This window comes from Clupea harengus, chromosome 22, assembly GCF_900700415.2.
Source record: "Clupea harengus chromosome 22, Ch_v2.0.2, whole genome shotgun sequence".
Taxonomy (NCBI): domain Eukaryota; kingdom Metazoa; phylum Chordata; class Actinopteri; order Clupeiformes; family Clupeidae; genus Clupea; species Clupea harengus.
The window spans coordinates 16,063,736-16,083,302 of record NC_045173.1 but is presented as its reverse complement, the minus strand read 5'-3'; the positions used below and the strand labels follow the sequence as shown (position 1 = coordinate 16,083,302).

Genomic DNA, 19,567 nt, shown 5'->3' with positions numbered 1-19,567 from the left:
GAAACCAAACCATTTGTAAATCAGTTGAAAATTGAGCAAGTTATGGTTATTTAAAAAGTACATACCACTACCAACACAATGTTATGGGTGAGCGAGCTGCCTGGGGCAAGATGGCCGCCATGTGCGGACGTTCGACTCCGTTGGCTGGCAACGCGGACGAGACATCTAGCCTTTATGTGCCCGCCTCCGAAGCCATCCTCGCAGCCGAATACCGTATCCGAGATCTTGCCTGCTCCATCCTCCGAGACTCCTCAGACCATCGGGCAGGTCCACTGTCTTCCTCCTCCTTCACTTTCACGCCAGAAAAGTTCTCCATGACGTTAAACGAAGCAATGTCCTCCGCAAAAACTTAGCCGCTAGCTAAACTGATCATTAACTACCAAACAAAAAATAAGTCTCCCGAGCTCACTCACTTTATTTATAGTTTACTTCTGACACCAATTGTAGCGATCTCAGTAACTATTCTTAGAGGGTTTTCCGTTATGATGACTTTATTACTTGACATGGAGGACACGTAAATCACAGTGACTCCTTATCACAAAACCGCGAGCATCAAGAGGCTCAACAACAAGTTGCACGTTATCTTAAACAGGTGCCCCCGCCCCCCGGCTACTCTGCCAGCCCCCTGCAGCGCATAGCAACCCGCACATGAGCTGCTGCGGCTGACAGAGAGCAAGGACACAGGCACACAGACAACACAATGAACATGAACATGAACACATTAAACATACAGGTCGTTACATTATTAATATCCCAGTAACTATAATACTACAGATAGTTACCTCCAGTAGCGGCTTGTGACCAGAGAGAAATAGTTTAAGTTTAATTGAACACAAGTTTTATATTTTGCAACGTGCTACACACAAAAGTGCGCTACTTCACAGAACATTATGTGTTCTTGCTTAATTTCGCCATTGGGTGTTACTCCATTGATGATTGGTCAAGAGCCAACTGAAAAACAAGTTGAGATTTAAAAAATAGTGTGTTGAATATTTTGATACATCATGATATGCAAAAAGTGTGTTAAATATGTAACTCGTGGTGACATGCATTCGTAAATGCAGTCTGTAAAATATATCGAAATGTGACTATTTTTTTTTTATCTATGATAATATATCCTCATATAGTGTTAACGTTTTTAGTGTACAGCAGACACAATCATAAAGTATAGTTCCTTACATTTTTGGAAATTTTCATATTCAGTACTGTTACAGTAAATAACCTATAAAATTGGTAAGGTCTGAAATACATGGGAGGAAATGTGGGAAATGTACGTTAACCTGGAAGCACCCTCAAGGGCCTGGATGAGCTCAGACAAGATGTCGTCTGTGTTCTCGGTTGCTACCAGGGCAGAGCTGTGTGAGGAGAGACAGTGTCTAAATGGGCAGCTCAAAAAAAAGGCCTGCACATTTTTTGTTTATGTTTGCAGTATTACTAACCATAGTGGTCAAAATAGCTAAAAAAAACAAGCAAGTAAACAATCAGCTGTACATCCCCATTCCCATGGTACCTGAAGGGAAGGGAGGGGAGATAATCATAAATCAGGATAAGCATGCTAGCATACATGTGGCAAATGCATACAATACTTTCAAATATAAAGATGTTATGAGACTAAATGTATAGTGTGGATTTCCACTAACATCCAAGGATAATACATTAACAGTAAAAAATAACAACTGATGTGTAATTGCTTCTAGATGATTCACCTCAGGGAGATGCTCTCACCTGCCCAAGCATTCTTGTGATGGGTGTCATGGAAAGGAGATCCTACGTGTATGTGACATTGTTTGAAAGCTTCATCATTTGAATGTCTATACTGTTGACAGTTGCAGACTCTGTTGTGGTCGTTCCAGTAGGCCATGCAGTAACTGTCGACAGGGAAGGGTGATGGGTCGGTCAGGAGATCAAAGCAGATGTGAAGTTGTCCTGATCCACAGCAATGCTGGATACTGACATGTTCCTGCTCAAACTGTGGTGGCTAGCTGGGGTTAGTTCTGGGTTTTTTTCTGAAGGGCTTCCAGTCAATCAGAGAGCAGAAAGTGGGAGTTACCTGCAGAATCTGGGTTAGGGTCCAAAACAGACAGACAGAGAGAGAGGGAGAGTGCAAAGGTGAAGGAGGGAGAAGGAGAAAGATGGTGTGAATGTGTCCACACAACTGAGGATTCCTTTCAAAGATTGACAGAAAGGAGGAGGCCAAAGGACAAAGTTAGACTTCTTAGTTAGACATTCTTTATGATGTTATATTTTGGGGGAAAAGGCAAACATTCGACATGGCCATGCTACAATAGATTCATCACTTCATGATCACACAATTAACATAAGCATGGCAATGTACACAGTTCTGGACATTGTACAGTGCAAAGACTTCGAGTCTTGGATATTGTTTGGTGTCTGGCTTGGCCACAGAAAGGATTCCGAGGCAGCAAACTGTATAGTGCTTCTTTTCTGCTTCACCCTGGTCGTTTTTAATACTAATCTTATAAATGTTTATTTTTTATCTTAAAACTCAACAAGGTCATCATTATCTGACGATAGTACCACCACAGACATTAGATGGTTCATGGTATAACATGAGTTGGATTTTTTTTAAGGGTGACAAACGGGAGAGGTGGGAGTGTAGTTCGATGAACTCCTCGTTTTGCCCACTAGAGGGAACTGTTATAAACAAAGTCAAGTCACTTTATTTACATAGCACGTTCAAAAACGGAGTTATACCGAAGTGTTTTCCAGTCAAGAATAAAAAAAGAGGAATAAAGATAGTAAAAGGTGGAAAGACTAAAACAAATAAAATGAATACAAGTGGCAAAGAATAAAAATTAAGAATAACAAAAAATTATATCAAAAACATATGTTCTATTTTTAATGCTGTAGCAAAATATGCAATCAGAAATGGGCTACTTCTCATATATATATATATATATATATATACAGTTTGAGCATATATATGTATGTATATATAACCATATAACCACATGACTGTGTGCAAGTTCACGACTGATAAGCAAACCCCGGACAGGAAGAGGCTTTCATTGGCCATTTTGGCCATTCAGCTTAATTTCGCCATTGAGTGTTACTCAATTGATGATTGGTCAAGAGCCAACTGAAAAACAAGTGGAGACAAAAAAAGTGTTGAATATTTTGATTCTTTATGATATGCAAAAAGTGTGTTAAATGTGTAATTCGTCATGACATGCATTCATGTATGATGTGTGTAGCAGCCAAATGGGTTGCTACAGCCAAATGTGTTGTCACTCAATGTGTTGTCACTCAATGTGTAATGTCCCTGTTTGTACACTGGGTGTTGCTGTGCATTGCACAGGTGTTTTTAGGCATATAGGTAAGAAGCCTACTGTTGTGGTTAGGTGTTGACCCCGGAAGGGCAAATGGTTTTGACCGCTATACCGCGAAGGTTTGAGTAACATGTCGTTGCTCTGCGTTTTAATGGACAATAAATGGAGAACTGTTTAAACGAACGCAATGCGTGTATGGACTTTATCTCGCTGACGGTAATCACCTTAAAAGATCTAAGCGCGTCAACCAGGTTATTCCTGGGGTACAACAACCCAGTAGCTCAGTAGTGTACTGTGCTCCCACAATGTGCTCAAGTGACTAGATGATATGGAGTTTTGAGAATGATATACTATCATACTATATTTCAGTACATTGTGTTTTCTCTGCTTTAGCGATCAGGGTGATGGAACAGCAGGATGAGATCACCCAATTTAAGAGCAGACTATCCAAGGTCAAACAGGATTCTTCCCAGAAGATTGCTGGTTGGTGCATATTTTCATATTTGCCATCATGAACAGATGCACATTTAAAAGGTTGTTCCAAAAACATTAGATATTAGTGAAGAATGCTATATCACATTAACATAACGTGAGTTCCATGTGTACATGTGAATCAACGTGCAGGAGTAGAGGCAGAACTGGAGAGGTAGAGGCAGGAGATCAATGAGATAAAAGTACAGGACTGTAAATATGGTAAAAGAAGTAAGTAGAACACAGATTGTTTCAAATTATTCCAAATACAAAGCAATTCTATTCTTAGAATTCAAATACATTTTTTCTGTTTTCAGTGGAAGAGATTGCCACATTGGAGAAAGAAGCCAGAGACTTGCAGGCCAAATTAAAGCGTCTCAGATAGTCCTCTGAGAGAGATATTGCAGGTGATGAATAATTTCAGTCATATATAGCAAATAGTTTTCATAGTGAAAACTGTTTCAACTGGGAGTGGAAACATTCTCCCAACACATCGTAGGTTGATTAAGGGTTGATTTTAACGGTTGCTGTTAACTATGTGCTGATGTTAGATTTGGAAAAGCGTCTCAAGGAGAAAGAGGAGGATCTAGTAGTCAGAAGCCAGTAGTCAGACACTGGAGAGTCTGTGTAACGACCCTCACTCTCATGTGTATCAGTGACAGGGAATCGGACCAGCACAGTGGCTTTTATTGTCTGCATTCACAATAGAAACAAATAATCCATAAAATCTTTACTGCAAACTCGACTGCTTACGTACGTCTCAAACAGGGATAGACTAGCTCCAAGGTACGGGAAGCGCAAACCCTGCCTTACTGGCTAACCTCATGCATTGCAAAGCATTCTAAATTATATGGAAATCAGAATGCACGGCTCGTAAATCTTCGTGCAAACCAAAGGACTAAATAAACCAAACAAAAAGACAGACAACACTGGCATAGCACACTGAATGATCGTATAGTTTGAACACTTGCAATATATATATACACACGTTCTTAACCATTTACATTTTGTACAAACCACATACCTGCATTCACAATAGAAACAAATAATCCATAAAATCTTTACTGCAAACTCGACTGCTTACGTACGTCTGAAAAAGCACAAAACCAAACTCAGGACAATGCTCACCCTAACGCATAGTGCAGCGTGGTTGCCGCCAAAATATACTTTATGTTGGTTACAACCTTTACAAATCACCTCCTATCGTTAATTTGTTAGAGCATCCATTAGTGCAACTTATATACATTTATATACAATCCATAGTTAGTAAGTAAAAACATGTTCATTTATTAAAATATCAAATTATTCACAGAGCGCTCCCAAAGCTTGCTTACCTCAAACAGGGATAGACTAGCTCTAAGGTACGGGAAGCGCAAACGCCCAAAATGCGTTAAAGTGAAAGAAAATAAACAAGCAGTCGCGCAGCCTCATATTGAACCTTAGTGAATGCAGTATAGTATTTGGGACATTTCCAGGTTTCACACAGAACATCAAAAAAACATTGGATTACAATGGTATGTGAAATACAAATTTTGTTTGAATTCACTTAATCTAAAGTTAGGTTCATTTCAACTCTGTTACATCTGGACAAGAAGAATGGAGCGCACCGTAAGATTGTCCTTACATCAACAGCATGACAAACAACAAGTACTTTGCAGTGATTAAAAAGAAATAATGTACTTGTTTTGGGTTTGACTGTTCAGTTGCAAAGGCTATTGAAATGCAAGATGAAATTAATGCCATACTAAATCGAGCTAAAGACCTAAAACGGAGGACAGCGGATGAAATTTCTGGTAATGTTTTAATTTCTTCTGTTTATACTTTAAAATATATGGTTTGTACTGAGCTGATGGAAAAACTGATTATCTTTCCAGACCTCAAGAGACAAGTTCAAGAGAAAGAACGAGAGAATACTAAACTAAAAGCTGCAAATGAAGGTAAACAATGTGAAGTGCTAAAGGCACAGTCTATGATTCTAATCCAATACACTTTTTGTCAAATTCAGTGAATTGCTCCTCACAGCCCTCTGGCTGTCTGTTCAGAGTATGCTCTCAAAACAACTCAGACACAAACACAGTGGCTCGGACTGACCCCTAACTAATTCCAGCCAATCAACACGTTGCATCAGGAGCACGGAGGGGAGGGATATAGAACACTATCTATTTGCACTATCCACACAAGCAGCACAAGAACACTTCCCTCCTGGGCATCTACACTGTCACAATCAATGCATATTGCACCATAGGGTCAGACCCATTGTTGTATCTGTTATCACCCCACTCCTTTTGAACATATTCTCCCTATGTGTATAAGCTACTGGATGTCCTAAAATTCCCCTCGGGATTAATAAAGTATCCATCTATCTATCTATCTAAATTGTTTGGCTGTTAGGATCAAATATCAACAACCTTTCGCCAGAATCGCGGACATGATCTTTAAGAGTTTCTTAACGCATGTGTAAATGCATCTCCTCTGACCAACAGATCAACTCAAGTCTTTTTTTTTATTGTCTCTATGTTACAGCTTTGGAGAATGGATTCCCTGAACAGAAAAGAACAAGAGAACCAGAAGCTTAAGGACAAAGTTGCAGGTAAGCTACATTAGTGCCGAATGACGATGATAAGACATGGCCACATTCAGTAGCCAATCATACTGTATTTCCTGACTTGTAGAGATAGAGAAGAGATGGATATATGTTATATGTTGTTAACTTCTCTTTTTTTCATTTACATCATCAATCTACAAGTGACACAACAGTAATATTTTGTTTCTTAAAACCAGGAAAATGTGCTTGAATGAAACTCTTACATGGCTACAAGTGCAAACCAGACTGGTAATGTAAGACCATATAAAAGACTGGTCTGAATTGTAGATTGGTAATGTAAGACCATATAAAAGACTGGTCTGAGTTGTAGATTGGTAATGTAAGACCATATAACAGTTTGTAGGAAGGAACGGTTAGCATGTTGAGTGTTTTCGAGCCATTCTAGACCAATGCAATGGCCCATGAAGACAGCTCAAAGTAGAGAAAATTAGCATCGCTAGCATTGGCTGTCGACCGAATTCATCATTAAATTCATATGAGTTGTCTCCAGATTGTGTACTCTCTTTGTGAAGAATCTATTATTGCAAGGAATATTGCAAAGAAGTTTGAATTGAAACAATAATGATATGACAGCTCTGAGAGTAGGCATATCACAAGATAGATGAACAGATCTCATCGATCCACATGTAGTACAGTCTTTGCTTTTTGTCAAACTGTCTTGACTACACATACTGCCATCACACCAATACCAATATCATGGGATGGAATCAAACTGAACAGATTCTTTTTTTTAACCCAACACAGAATTGGACAGCAAGAGTAAAGAAGATCAGGAAAATGAAATAAAAGTTGGTGAGTAATTACTGCAAGTGAATTCTACCATCTTTGTGTATTAAACTGAGTGCTTGAGGCTGATTGGTCAGATGAGGGATTTAGCTGCTGAACTGTAAATCAGACCACAGCCAACTGTAATTGGCTAGCTAGGCATGTTGCACTGCAGTGGGGGCTAGCAGCTAATGTTACACCAATAATGTGATCCTTTTAAAAGAATAATCTGTTAGATCAGTGGTTCACAAACTTTTTACAGTCCCGTACCCCTTCAGACATTTAATCTCCAGCTACGTACCCCCTCCCCCGTTTTTTTTCCATGTTTCATTCTATACGACCTTATTATTGATGGAGATAATTTCCAAACACTGTTAATGACTTAATATAATAATCAAGTGACTTGTATTAATAATTACCTTATATGAATCATGTACTTATGTAAGCAGGAACATGGCTTTTCTGTGTTTCTGCGTGCGTGTAACTTAGAATATTAGGTGCCACTTAGTCTGCATATGTACAAGAGCATGTTTAGACCAGAAGTGATAAGAAGGGACGAACTGTGCTTCTTCCGACCTTGTGCAAAACTTCCATCCTTGCCTCGGTGTCAGAAATCCACCACGTGGTTTTCCCTGCTGAACGCTCAACTTCTGTCTATATAAACCTTGTGCGATGTGTTTATCATTGCTTCACTTTCAGCCTTGTGCTGGGAGTGAGCCCGATTGCAATTGTTGTTTGTCTAATAAATATACTTATATGCAGCTCCGAAGTCCTGAGGTAACTAGCGTGAATTTTCACCTATCATAATTGGGGGCTTGTGTCCGGGATTCCAACAACCTCATCGACTCTCCACGCTGGGCTAATCATCAGGACCTGAATCGTACGGAGGAGTACGAGACTCAGTTTTTCTAAAGACCTCCAACTTGAATTAGAAGGAGGCCAGGGCCTGCCAGCGAGGAGAGCCGAGAGTTTGTGAGTATATTGTTTGTTTATTGTAAGTGCACAGTAGTATATGGTTCTTGTTTGTTTCGGTTTTGCGTACACTTGTCTTCAAGTGGGGTTGAGACTAACTTTTTGCATGTTTGCTGCGGGGTGTAAAGGGGAACAACGGTTCAAGGGAGAACTTTTTCCTGGTTGCCTCGTGTGTTGAACGAATTGCTAGAGTTAGAGAGACTCCTGTCTGTAGTTTTCATGTTCTTGGAGCACTCAAGGCTAAATGTTTCTATTCCTGTTCACCTTCCTGTCCCCTGATAAGGTAGAGACGGAAGGGTACAGTTCGTTTAGGGAACGCTAAAGGTTATAAGCAAAGAAAGCCTGTTGCCAAAAGAAGGGCTAGCGCGCGCTAAAAGTATAAGCACTGTTCACCTTCCCGTCCCCTGGTAAGGTAGAGACGGAAGGGTATCGTTCGTTTAGGGAACGCTAAAGGTTATACGCGAGAGCGCTGTTCACTTTAAAAGGAAGGTGTCATCTGAAGTTGAAAACTCTCTAGGCCTATTTTCTCCAGATATTTCTGTATATTTTCCTGTTCGCCTTGTTTGAAGGGAACAAACTTCTCAATTTCTGTTTTCCTGTGGGATCCCCTGATAAGCCTCTGGGTGCTTTAGCAAAAAGGCTATACGAAAGGGGTATTATTCTAAGTGAGAATAATAATAAAAAATGGGAAACAAGGAATCTAAAATTGTGTGTAAAACTAGTGCCTTGATACAAAAAAATCAGAGAGAAAGCCTGTGGTGATAGAGACATGCAAGAAAAACTGGGTTTAAGGGAGGCCCAAATATGGCATAGTGTAGCACAAAGGAGACACACAAAGAAAAAAAAGAGTCAGAGATACTCCTGTGTTATTTTTCTGTGGGGTTGAGACGAACTTTTTACAATGGATAAAACACAGATAATTGTAGTTATAATTTATGTAATTAAAGATTTCGCATTACTGAGATGCCTTGACCCGGAACCAGTAGGGGACTGATCACCCCAGGGAAATTCCCTGGCCTCAACCTCCTCACCAAGCGAGTGAGACGGGGGCCCTCTGGTCGGGCTCGGGTTGACTCAGCATTGCGATCTCAAAAACAAACTATGAGAGTCTGAAAATAGAAACATAACTAACCCTAGTGTGAAGAATAAGATAAAGGTAATTTAAAAGGTTTCAAGATCAGTTAGAGGTATTAAGAGAAATACATAAAATAACTTAGAAATGGGAAAAAGTGCGTCAAAATCAGAAGACGTACATGATAATGGCAATAAGAGGTGGTTTAAACACTGATTTGAAAATGTTTTTACATTATTGGTTGCGCCAAACAGAGCAAAGCTTACGTTAATGGTGGCAAGAAAGCCAATGATTTTTTTGTTTTGTTTTGTTTTGTGTGACTCTGATTACTTGAATTAGATGCCCAGAACAGTAAGGTTGTAAGAAGAAAGAGACATCTAAAAGCAGACTCTGAAAACAGGAGAGATATTTAAAATACAGAATATGTTTCAAAAACATGTCCTACAAACTTATTAGGAAGAGATGTATGTGGGTTGGGCATTAGAATTGTTCCAACAATACATTGGTTTTAGAATAAATTAAACAATGATGTCCCAAAATATTATAGAATATACACTGTTGAGCTGTGGTCCAGTAAAGTAAAGTAAAGCTATCTTAAAAAAAGCACCTCAGCCACAGACAAAGAAATAAATTATGTCTTAGCACATACATGACAAAGCCATTCATACAAACTGTAGATAAAAAAAAAAAAAGGTTCTGTGTTAATGCATAAGTGGGGACTTAAAGTTGATACCAGTGCCATACTATTCCACACGGCTAGATCCAGTAGCCCAAGCAATGTCTGAATGTTTACAAGCAGTAGTGGCTGCAGGCCTCTGCTCCTATTGTACTAAACAGACACTTATACTGAAAGTTCCACATGCTTACTTTTATTTTTTATTTTTTTTTGCTCACTCAGCCTCATATCAATATTGAGCGCTGCGTGACACTTAACCCAGTTACACTTTTACTTACGGCAGAGAACAGATAAAATCTATGGCAGCCAGAGCTGACCTACAAGATATGCCTTTTCCAGAAGCTGATTTAACTATTGTTTGTTGATGGTTCAAGCAAATAAACCTTGAACGCATAGCCACTACTTCCAAACAATTCTGCACAAGCAGTGGAACTGATTTCCCTGATTGCGCACACACACACATGCAAAAGACCCGGTTTCATTGGGAAACCAAAAAGCAGACAAGGCCACTAACCAGGCCGCACTACAACAACCATCTGACACCTACACAATTGAAGAATTAGATCTCACAATACTAAAAGATATGCTGTAATATTGAGCCATGGTGAAAACATGCCTCAATAAGTGGGGATAGTAAGCATATATTTGTACTTCTTATTTATATTTTATGAGAAAGATGTTTAATCATTCATTATTGATTTTATTGAGTTAAATCCCAACGAAAGAAATAAATATTGTCTAGCCATAGACAATCACTGTTCATACAACCCCCAGTCAGCCGGACTGGTAGAAAAGAATGAACCAAACTATTAAAAGTTAATTGAGAATCCAAGAGTGAAATTAGTGAAATTAAACATGCATGTTGTTATCACTGTTTGAAATGATGTATGGAAGAATTTACACTGCCTAAACTCTCAAACCATTTGCTGAAACAGACAAAGAGATTGAATACACACTTTCAGAGTACATGGCAAAGATGATGTCGAAACTAAATGCTCTCAGACTTCTCTCCCCTACACAGGAACACTGTGAGGCTGAAACCAAGGTTGGGCCAAGAGATTGTGTCCTAATCAACAGCCTCAAAAGAAAACACTACCATTCGCCCAAGTGGGACAGACCATACCAAGTGCTACTGCTACTGAGGCAGAGGAATAAAGATCATCTTTCTTTCCCGCGTACCCCCTGAACTACTTTGCGTACCCCAGTTTGGGAACCGATGATTTAAACAATTTAATACAGAGACTATAAGGATCCTCACTCATCTAAGTATGTACAGTCTTGCTGTAGTCTGATGAGGAAATGAATCTACCCACTGCATATATTATATACATTATGTTCACTCAGCTGAAGCTTTCATTTTCTAATTGGGCCACACACACACACACACAATCTCACACACACTGTAAATGGAGAAGCATGCTGCTCACGTCAGCCCCAGGCTGAAGTCTAATAAAATCCTCCTTTTGCCCAGACTTGCAATTCCCTTTTGAGGGGCAATACTGAACTTCTGATCCTGTGAGACATGGTGCCATACAACCCCATTTCCTTTTCCCGTATTAACAGATCTGCCCCTTACGGTAATGTCCAACGACTGTCCAAATAAACCCACGAGCTGATACATGTGTGAGTGGCAATTTCTCAGTATGGGTTACAAGCATTACGGCAAACATGGTAAAATCAATAGCTTGTGGAATGCAGTGTATTCTGCACATTATCAGGCCTGTTTGACTAGATGACTGGTTTCTTTAGTAGCCGCCTAATATTTCTGCTCAATTGGTACTGATGACTCGGTCTATTATCCTTCGCAATGATTCTATATGAATGCAGTCATTTTATGATGTCTCCTGGTAACATATAACCATACATGTTGTTAAAATAGCATATTCTGCAAATGTCCTCGTGTTTTACTTTGCTCTCACCTTTCTTCCCACAGCTACGTACCCCCTCCCCCGTTTTTTTTCCATGTTTCATTCTATACGACCTTATTATTGATGGAGATAATTTCCAAACACTGTTAATGACTTAATATAATAATCAAGTGACTTGTATTAATAATTACCTTATATGAATCATGTACTTATGTAAGCAGGAACATGGCTTTTCTGTGTTTCTGCGTGCGTGTAACTTAGAATATTAGGTGCCACTTAGTCTGCATATGTACAAGAGCATGTTTAGACCAGAAGTGATAAGAAGGGACGAACTGTGCTTCTTCCGACCTTGTGCAAAACTTCCATCCTTGCCTCGGCGTCAGAAATCCACCACGTGGTTTTCCCTGCTGAACGCTCAACTTCTGTCTATATAAACCTTGTGCGATGTGTTTATCATTGCTTCACTTTCAGCCTTGTGCTGGGAGTGAGCCCGATTGCAATTGTTGTTTGTCTAATAAATATACTTATATGCAGCTCCGAAGTCCTGAGGTAACTAGCGTGAATTTTCACCTATCATAATTGGGGGCTTGTGTCCGGGATTCCAACAACCTCATCGACTCTCCACGCTGGGCTAATCATCAGGACCTGAATCGTACGGAGGAGTACGAGACTCAGTTTTTCTAAAGACCTCCAACTTGAATTAGAAGGAGGCCAGGGCCTGCCAGCGAGGAGAGCCGAGAGTTTGTGAGTATATTGTTTGTTTATTGTAAGTGCACAGTAGTATATGGTTCTTGTTTGTTTCGGTTTTGCGTACACTTGTCTTCAAGTGGGGTTGAGACTAACTTTTTGCATGTTTGCTGCGGGGTGTAAAAGGGAACAACGGTTCAAGGGAGAACTTTTTCCTGGTTGCCTCGTGTGTTGAACGAATTGCTAGAGTTAGAGAGACTCCTGTCTGTAGTTTTCATGTTCTTGGAGCACTCAAGGCTAAATGTTTCTATTCCTGTTCACCTTCCTGTCCCCTGATAAGGTAGAGACGGAAGGGTACAGTTCGTTTAGGGAACGCTAAAGGTTATAAGCAAAGAAAGCCTGTTGCCAAAAGAAGGGCTAGCGCGCGCTAAAAGTATAAGCACTGTTCACCTTCCCGTCCCCTGGTAAGGTAGAGACGGAAGGGTATCGTTCGTTTAGGGAACGCTAAAGGTTATACGCGAGAGCGCTGTTCACTTTAAAAGGAAGGTGTCATCTGAAGTTGAAAACTCTCTAGGCCTATTTTCTCCAGATATTTCTGTATATTTTCCTGTTCGCCTTGTTTGAAGGGAACAAACTTCTCAATTTCTGTTTTCCTGTGGGATCCCCTGATAAGCCTCTGGGTGCTTTAGCAAAAAGGCTATACGAAAGGGGTATTATTCTAAGTGAGAATAATAATAAAAAATGGGAAACAAGGAATCTAAAATTGTGTGTAAAACTAGTGCCTTGATACAAAAAAATCAGAGAGAAAGCCTGTGGTGATAGAGACATGCAAGAAAAACTGGGTTTAAGGGAGGCCCAAATATGGCATAGTGTAGCACAAAGGAGACACACAAAGAAAAAAAAGAGTCAGAGATACTCCTGTGTTATTTTTCTGTGGGGTTGAGACGAACTTTTTACAATGGATAAAACACAGATAATTGTAGTTATAATTTATGTAATTAAAGATTTCGCATTACTGAGATGCCTTGACCCGGAACCAGTAGGGGACTGATCACCCCAGGGAAATTCCCTGGCCTCAACCTCCTCACCAAGCGAGTGAGACGGGGGCCCTCTGGTCGGGCTCGGGTTGACTCAGCATTGCGATCTCAAAAACAAACTATGAGAGTCTGAAAATAGAAACATAACTAACCCTAGTGTGAAGAATAAGATAAAGGTAATTTAAAAGGTTTCAAGATCAGTTAGAGGTATTAAGAGAAATACATAAAATAACTTAGAAATGGGAAAAAGTGCGTCAAAATCAGAAGACGTACATGATAATGGCAATAAGAGGTGGTTTAAACACTGATTTGAAAATGTTTTTACATTATTGGTTGCGCCAAACAGAGCAAAGCTTACGTTAATGGTGGCAAGAAAGCCAATGATTTTTTGTTTTGTTTTGTTTTGTGTGACTCTGATTACTTGAATTAGATGCCCAGAACAGTAAGGTTGTAAGAAGAAAGAGACATCTAAAAGCAGACTCTGAAAACAGGAGAGATATTTAAAATACAGAATATGTTTCAAAAACATGTCCTACAAACTTATTAGGAAGAGATGTATGTGGGTTGGGCATTAGAATTGTTCCAACAATACATTGGTTTTAGAATAAATTAAACAATGATGTCCCAAAATATTATTGAATATACACTGTTGAGCTGTGGTCCAGTAAAGTAAAGTAAAGCTATCTTAAAAAAAGCACCTCAGCCACAGACAAAGAAATAAATTATGTCTTAGCACATACATGACAAAGCCATTCGTACAAACTGTAGATAAAAAAAAAAAAAAGGTTCTGTGTTAATGCATAAGTGGGGACTTAAAGTTGATACCAGTGCCATACTATTCCACACGGCTAGATCCAGTAGCCCAAGCAATGTCTGAATGTTTACAAGCAGTAGTGGCTGCAGGCCTCTGCTCCTATTGTACTAAACAGACACTTATACTGAAAGTTCCACATGCTTACTTTTATTTTTTATTTTTTTTGCTCACTCAGCCTCATATCAATATAGAGCGCTGCGTGACACTTAACCCAGTTACACTTTTACTTACGGCAGAGAACAGATAAAATCTATGGCAGCCAGAGCTGACCTACAAGATATGCCTTTTCCAGAAGCTGATTTAACTATTGTTTGTTGATGGTTCAAGCAAATAAACCTTGAACGCATAGCCACTACTTCCAAACAATTCTGCACAAGCAGTGGAACTGATTTCCCTGATTGCGCACACACACACATGCAAAAGACCCGGTTTCATTGGGAAACCAAAAAGCAGACAAGGCCACTAACCAGGCCGCACTACAACAACCATCTGACACCTACACAATTGAAGAATTAGATCTCACAATACTAAAAGATATGCTGTAATATTGAGCCATGGTGAAAACATGCCTCAATAAGTGGGGATAGTAAGCATATATTTGTACTTCTTATTTATATTTTATGAGAAAGATGTTTAATCATTCATTATTGATTTTATTGAGTTAAATCCCAACGAAAGAAATAAATATTGTCTAGCCATAGACAATCACTGTTCATACAACCCCCAGTCAGCCGGACTGGTAGAAAAGAATGAACCAAACTATTAAAAGTTAATTGAGAATCCAAGAGTGAAATTAGTGAAATTAAACATGCATGTTGTTATCACTGTTTGAAATGATGTATGGAAGAATTTACACTGCCTAAACTCTCAAACCATTTGCTGAAACAGACAAAGAGATTGAATACACACTTTCAGAGTACATGGCAAAGATGATGTCGAAACTAAATGCTCTCAGACTTCTCTCCCCTACACAGGAACACTGTGAGGCTGAAACCAAGGTTGGGCCAAGAGATTGTGTCCTAATCAACAGCCTCAAAAGAAAACACTACCATTCGCCCAAGTGGGACAGACCATACCAAGTGCTACTGCTACTGAGGCAGAGGAATAAAGATCATCTTTCTTTCCCGCGTACCCCCTGAACTACTTTGCGTACCCCAGTTTGGGAACCGATGATTTAAACAATTTAATACAGAGACTATAAGGATCCTCACTCATCTAAGTATGTACAGTCTTGCTGTAGTCTGATGAGGAAATGAATCTACCCACTGCATATATTATATACATTATGTTCACTCAGCTGAAGCTTTCTTTTTCTAATTGGGCCACACACACACACACACAATCTCACACACACTGTAAATGGAGAGGCATGCTTTTGCCCAGACTTGCAATTCCCTTTTGAGGGGCAATACTGAACTTCTGATCCTGTGAGACATGGTGCCAAACAACCCCATTTCCTTTTCCCGTATTAACAGATCTGCCCCTTACGGTAATGTCCAACGACTGTCCAAATAAACCAGCTGCAAAAAAAGGATCCTTAAATATAACCCCGGGTATCAATACTGGACTTTGGTCTTGACAAGGAATGATGTTCTTACTGCTTCCGACAAAAGAAAGGTTTTGGTGAGAGGGGAAGGGAAAGCCAAGCCAGCCACGATTGGAGTGCTAATAGATTTAAAAAAGGCAGAAATCTCCTTTTATGACGCAGGGACTAGAGCTCACATGTACACATTCAGTAACGTTACCGTGAGGTCAAAACTCTTTCCGTTTATGAGCACATGTGAGGACACTGAGGAGGGTTCACCTGTAGTAGTAGTAGTCTCTGCTGACTGGCTGAAGTCTAAAAAATGACTTTTATAAAATCTTCTTCTGTTGCTTTTTTGTCTGCATCTATCAAATTTAAATTGTCTACTGCAAAATGTATGAGGTCACATTGTGAACATGCATTAAAGCAATTTTCATACATTTTGTGATTTTGGATCTTTATCATACACGGGGCTTACAATATGTTTTCTTAAAGCTACAGTATATCAATTTTACTGTACTTAAGGTGTTTTTTAGGTAGCAAGTTTTTCCTCAAATTAATTTGTATGGTTCATGGTCATGTGAAGAGGAGATAAACGTATCACTTATCATTTCCACAAGTGGACAACACTATTCTTTACATACTTGTATGGTCTGAAAATATATAGTTTTATGGAATGAAACCTTAAAAAACAGCTTCTACATAATGACAGCACCAAATATCACAAGGATGAATATGAATATCACCGGTATCAATATCTGTTAGCAAGTTAGCTGGATTTGTATCAGTGCTAGCTGTGCTGTTGTTTGGTGTTTCCAAGGCAAGACTCTTGGTTGTTAGTTAGTTAGCTTGTTAATATTTGACAAAATGTAATAATACCTTTTAAAAATAAAAAATATTACTACTCAGTAGTAGGTCAGTGGTTCCTCCTGTGTTTTCCTGCTGGATAGGATTAGATTGAGGCATGAGCCCAGTGCTGGGAATTCTTCACACTGTACCCTGTTACAGCAAAGCATTGGTAACTCACTCTCTCTCTCTCTCACTCACACACACACACAACATTGCAGGTATACAGGTTTTCATGATCAACATGCAATATGGACGGGGAAGGAAGCCAGGAAACACATGGGTTTGTATGAAAACAATGAAGACATACAGGCAAAGGCTAAAGAATAGGTTGAAGAACATTGCATAGGCCTACCTGTCATCATGTGAATTTTTTCAGTTATAGGCCGTTATCAGTGCTCAGATCCTATGGGTTTACATTTAAATTCCGTAATGGTACTAGCCCTAACATATGAAACAACAATGACAAATTATAGTGTTCAAAGACAACTTTAACTATCTGGAAAACAACACTGACTGTAGTAGTAGTGAGTATGGATAGAAACTGATGTTTACCGTTGAAGAATATTGGTGTTCAGCATTACACAATTATCAAAACCTTACCCTCAAGGAGCAAAACATCGGCCCAGATTTGCACCACTATAAGCACAATGTCAGCCTCACTTTTTGCCAAACAATACACACAGTGATTTGCAAAACATTAAACACACTTGTATACATTAGACACAGACGTATATCATGATGACACTTCCTTGCCATTCTAAAGCACTGACTGTCAAATGACCACACCTATGAGCCAATTGGTTAAACACAGCCATCAGGTGCGCAACACATGATTGCTTAATTGTAGACCCACCAATCAGGTATAAGCACTATAAAAATGCAGCAGGGTAGTTGACCTGTCTTCAACCAAAATGGAAGGAGTCAGAAGAAAAAGAGTGAGGTAGAGGGGGAATCCATGGAGGAGTAGAAAGAGGAGGTGGAAGAGACGGAGGCCGTGCCAGAGGTAGAGGCCGAGGTGGAGGTCGAGGAAGAGGAGGACCTGAAGCAGGAGGAGAACGTGCTCAAAGAAGAAGAGGACCACATGTATCAGATGAAATTCTCTGGCCAGATCCAGCTAGGCAAAGAGATAAAGTGTAGTATTTTCTGTATTATATTTTCAGTTTTTTTTCATATATCTTTTTTTTCTGTTATTTTTTTTTTACTGTAATTGTAACCTGTACAAGATATAGAATTTTATGTTTGTCTGATATTTGCTGAGCTTACAGTGTTATGCACAATACTGTAGTAGCATGAAAACTGGGACATTTTTGTGGGACGTTTTGTTGTGATTCTCCATGTTGACATGTGGACTGATTTAGGTATATGGAGAGAAATAAAATATATTTTCATCAGTCTGCAGCATTGGTCTTGTGTAGTGTCTGGTGAATGTATTGTATATTTGCACTTTCTCTGTGTACTTTACTTACAGTACTCTAATCACTGAGAAGTAGAATTGCTAGAAGTGTTTTAGGTTAGCAACAGCAGTGTGTAACTGGTTCAAACAGAATTAAGTCATACGAAACGTGTGTTTCATATGGTAACAAAATATGGTTTTGATAAATTAGTGTATAGTTGTTACGAGAGTGTTTCATTTTGCAAAGGGTCTGAGGTGTTCTGCTAATTGTGTGTGTGGTTGTGCTAATTGTGTGTAGTGTTTTGAAAAACCGGGCCCTGTTTTCAAAATTGTGCTTAAGCAATCGAGAAAAACTGTAAGTAGTTGCAACTCATGTGCATCCTTCCCCCACAAGAATGTATCACATTTGCCTTTGCACATTGAAGTGCCACAATCATTAACATTTAAATAGCCAGCTAGACCTTCCTGTCTGCAGACCTTCCCCACTTTACACCTTGAACCAGACCCCCAAACACACCCATTATGTTAAGTTGTGTATTCTACCTTTGTATAACTGAATGTTACTTGAATGCTATAGAGAGATTTTGCTGAGAGAGGATTTTGCTGTGGGATTGTCGTGTGCTACATGTGGTGAGAGAACAGAGCAAGGATTGATGCTGGGAGATTGAGGTGACATCGTGGCCTCTGGAAGACAAAGGGATGCAAGACCAACACAGAAGAGACTAGAAACACTACACTATGGACGATGTCTCCTAATCATCCCTCCTTCTCTCTCTCCATCGTAGTGTATGCTTCAGATCTGTTGCACAGGAAAAGGCAGAATAAACAGTCTCCATACCCATCAGACTGGCATTCTATCATGTCCTCCTGCAATCACAACTTAACTTCAGAGCTAAAATAGAGTTATGTTATAATATAGCATAACAGTGTGTGTTTTACCTTTCATTATAAAACACAACAATCTTTTACCGTTTAAGATGAGTGGTCTGTCACAACAGCTATGACCCTGAACTACCAGAGGAGGTGGAGTGAGGATGTACTGCAGAATCACCATGAAACAGCACAATATGCAGACATAGTCATAGTAAACATTACAAGAAACAGTTGCCTTTTACTTTGAATTTCTTTCACAATCAGTGGACCATGAAGTTCCATTTTTGGGCATGGTGTTTTTTACTAGTGCAGTTTTATCCCAATATGGAACTGAATGCATATGTAGAATAGTGAAGCAATGTAGAAGACAAATGACGGTATCAATTGCCATATGACTTTTTTCTAAACGTTCTAGTCTGTGACCCCCATGACTTGTATAGTTTCAAAACACCATTAGGTTATAAAAATTATAAAACATAACCATCAATCAAAGGGTTAGATTTGAATATATCAAGTAAAGTGATCAGTATTTTACTTCACATTGTAAATTGAAAAGCACTATTCCAAATGTACTAAACTTGACAGATGAATGACAGATTAATTTTATTCAATATAGCTTTAATGATCAGTCCTCACTTTCCATTCTGATGAATCATGATTTCATGAACCA

The 19,567-nt window shown here is 39.3% G+C and overlaps 2 long non-coding RNA genes across 2 annotated transcripts; both read left to right on the top strand.

Moving 5' to 3' along the window:
- Window positions 1-3,229: 3,229 nt before the first annotated feature.
- Window positions 3,230-4,306, top strand: LOC116218495. Its single transcript, XR_004162885.2, has 4 exons — window positions 3,230-3,506; window positions 3,684-3,773; window positions 3,915-3,992; window positions 4,079-4,306. It is a non-coding gene; the product is annotated as an uncharacterized LOC116218495 (long non-coding RNA).
- Window positions 4,307-5,627: 1,321 nt separating this feature from the next.
- Window positions 5,628-7,599, top strand: LOC116218428. Its single transcript, XR_004162846.2, has 3 exons — window positions 5,628-5,698; window positions 6,285-6,351; window positions 7,111-7,599. It is a non-coding gene; the product is annotated as an uncharacterized LOC116218428 (long non-coding RNA).
- Window positions 7,600-19,567: the final 11,968 nt, after the last annotated feature.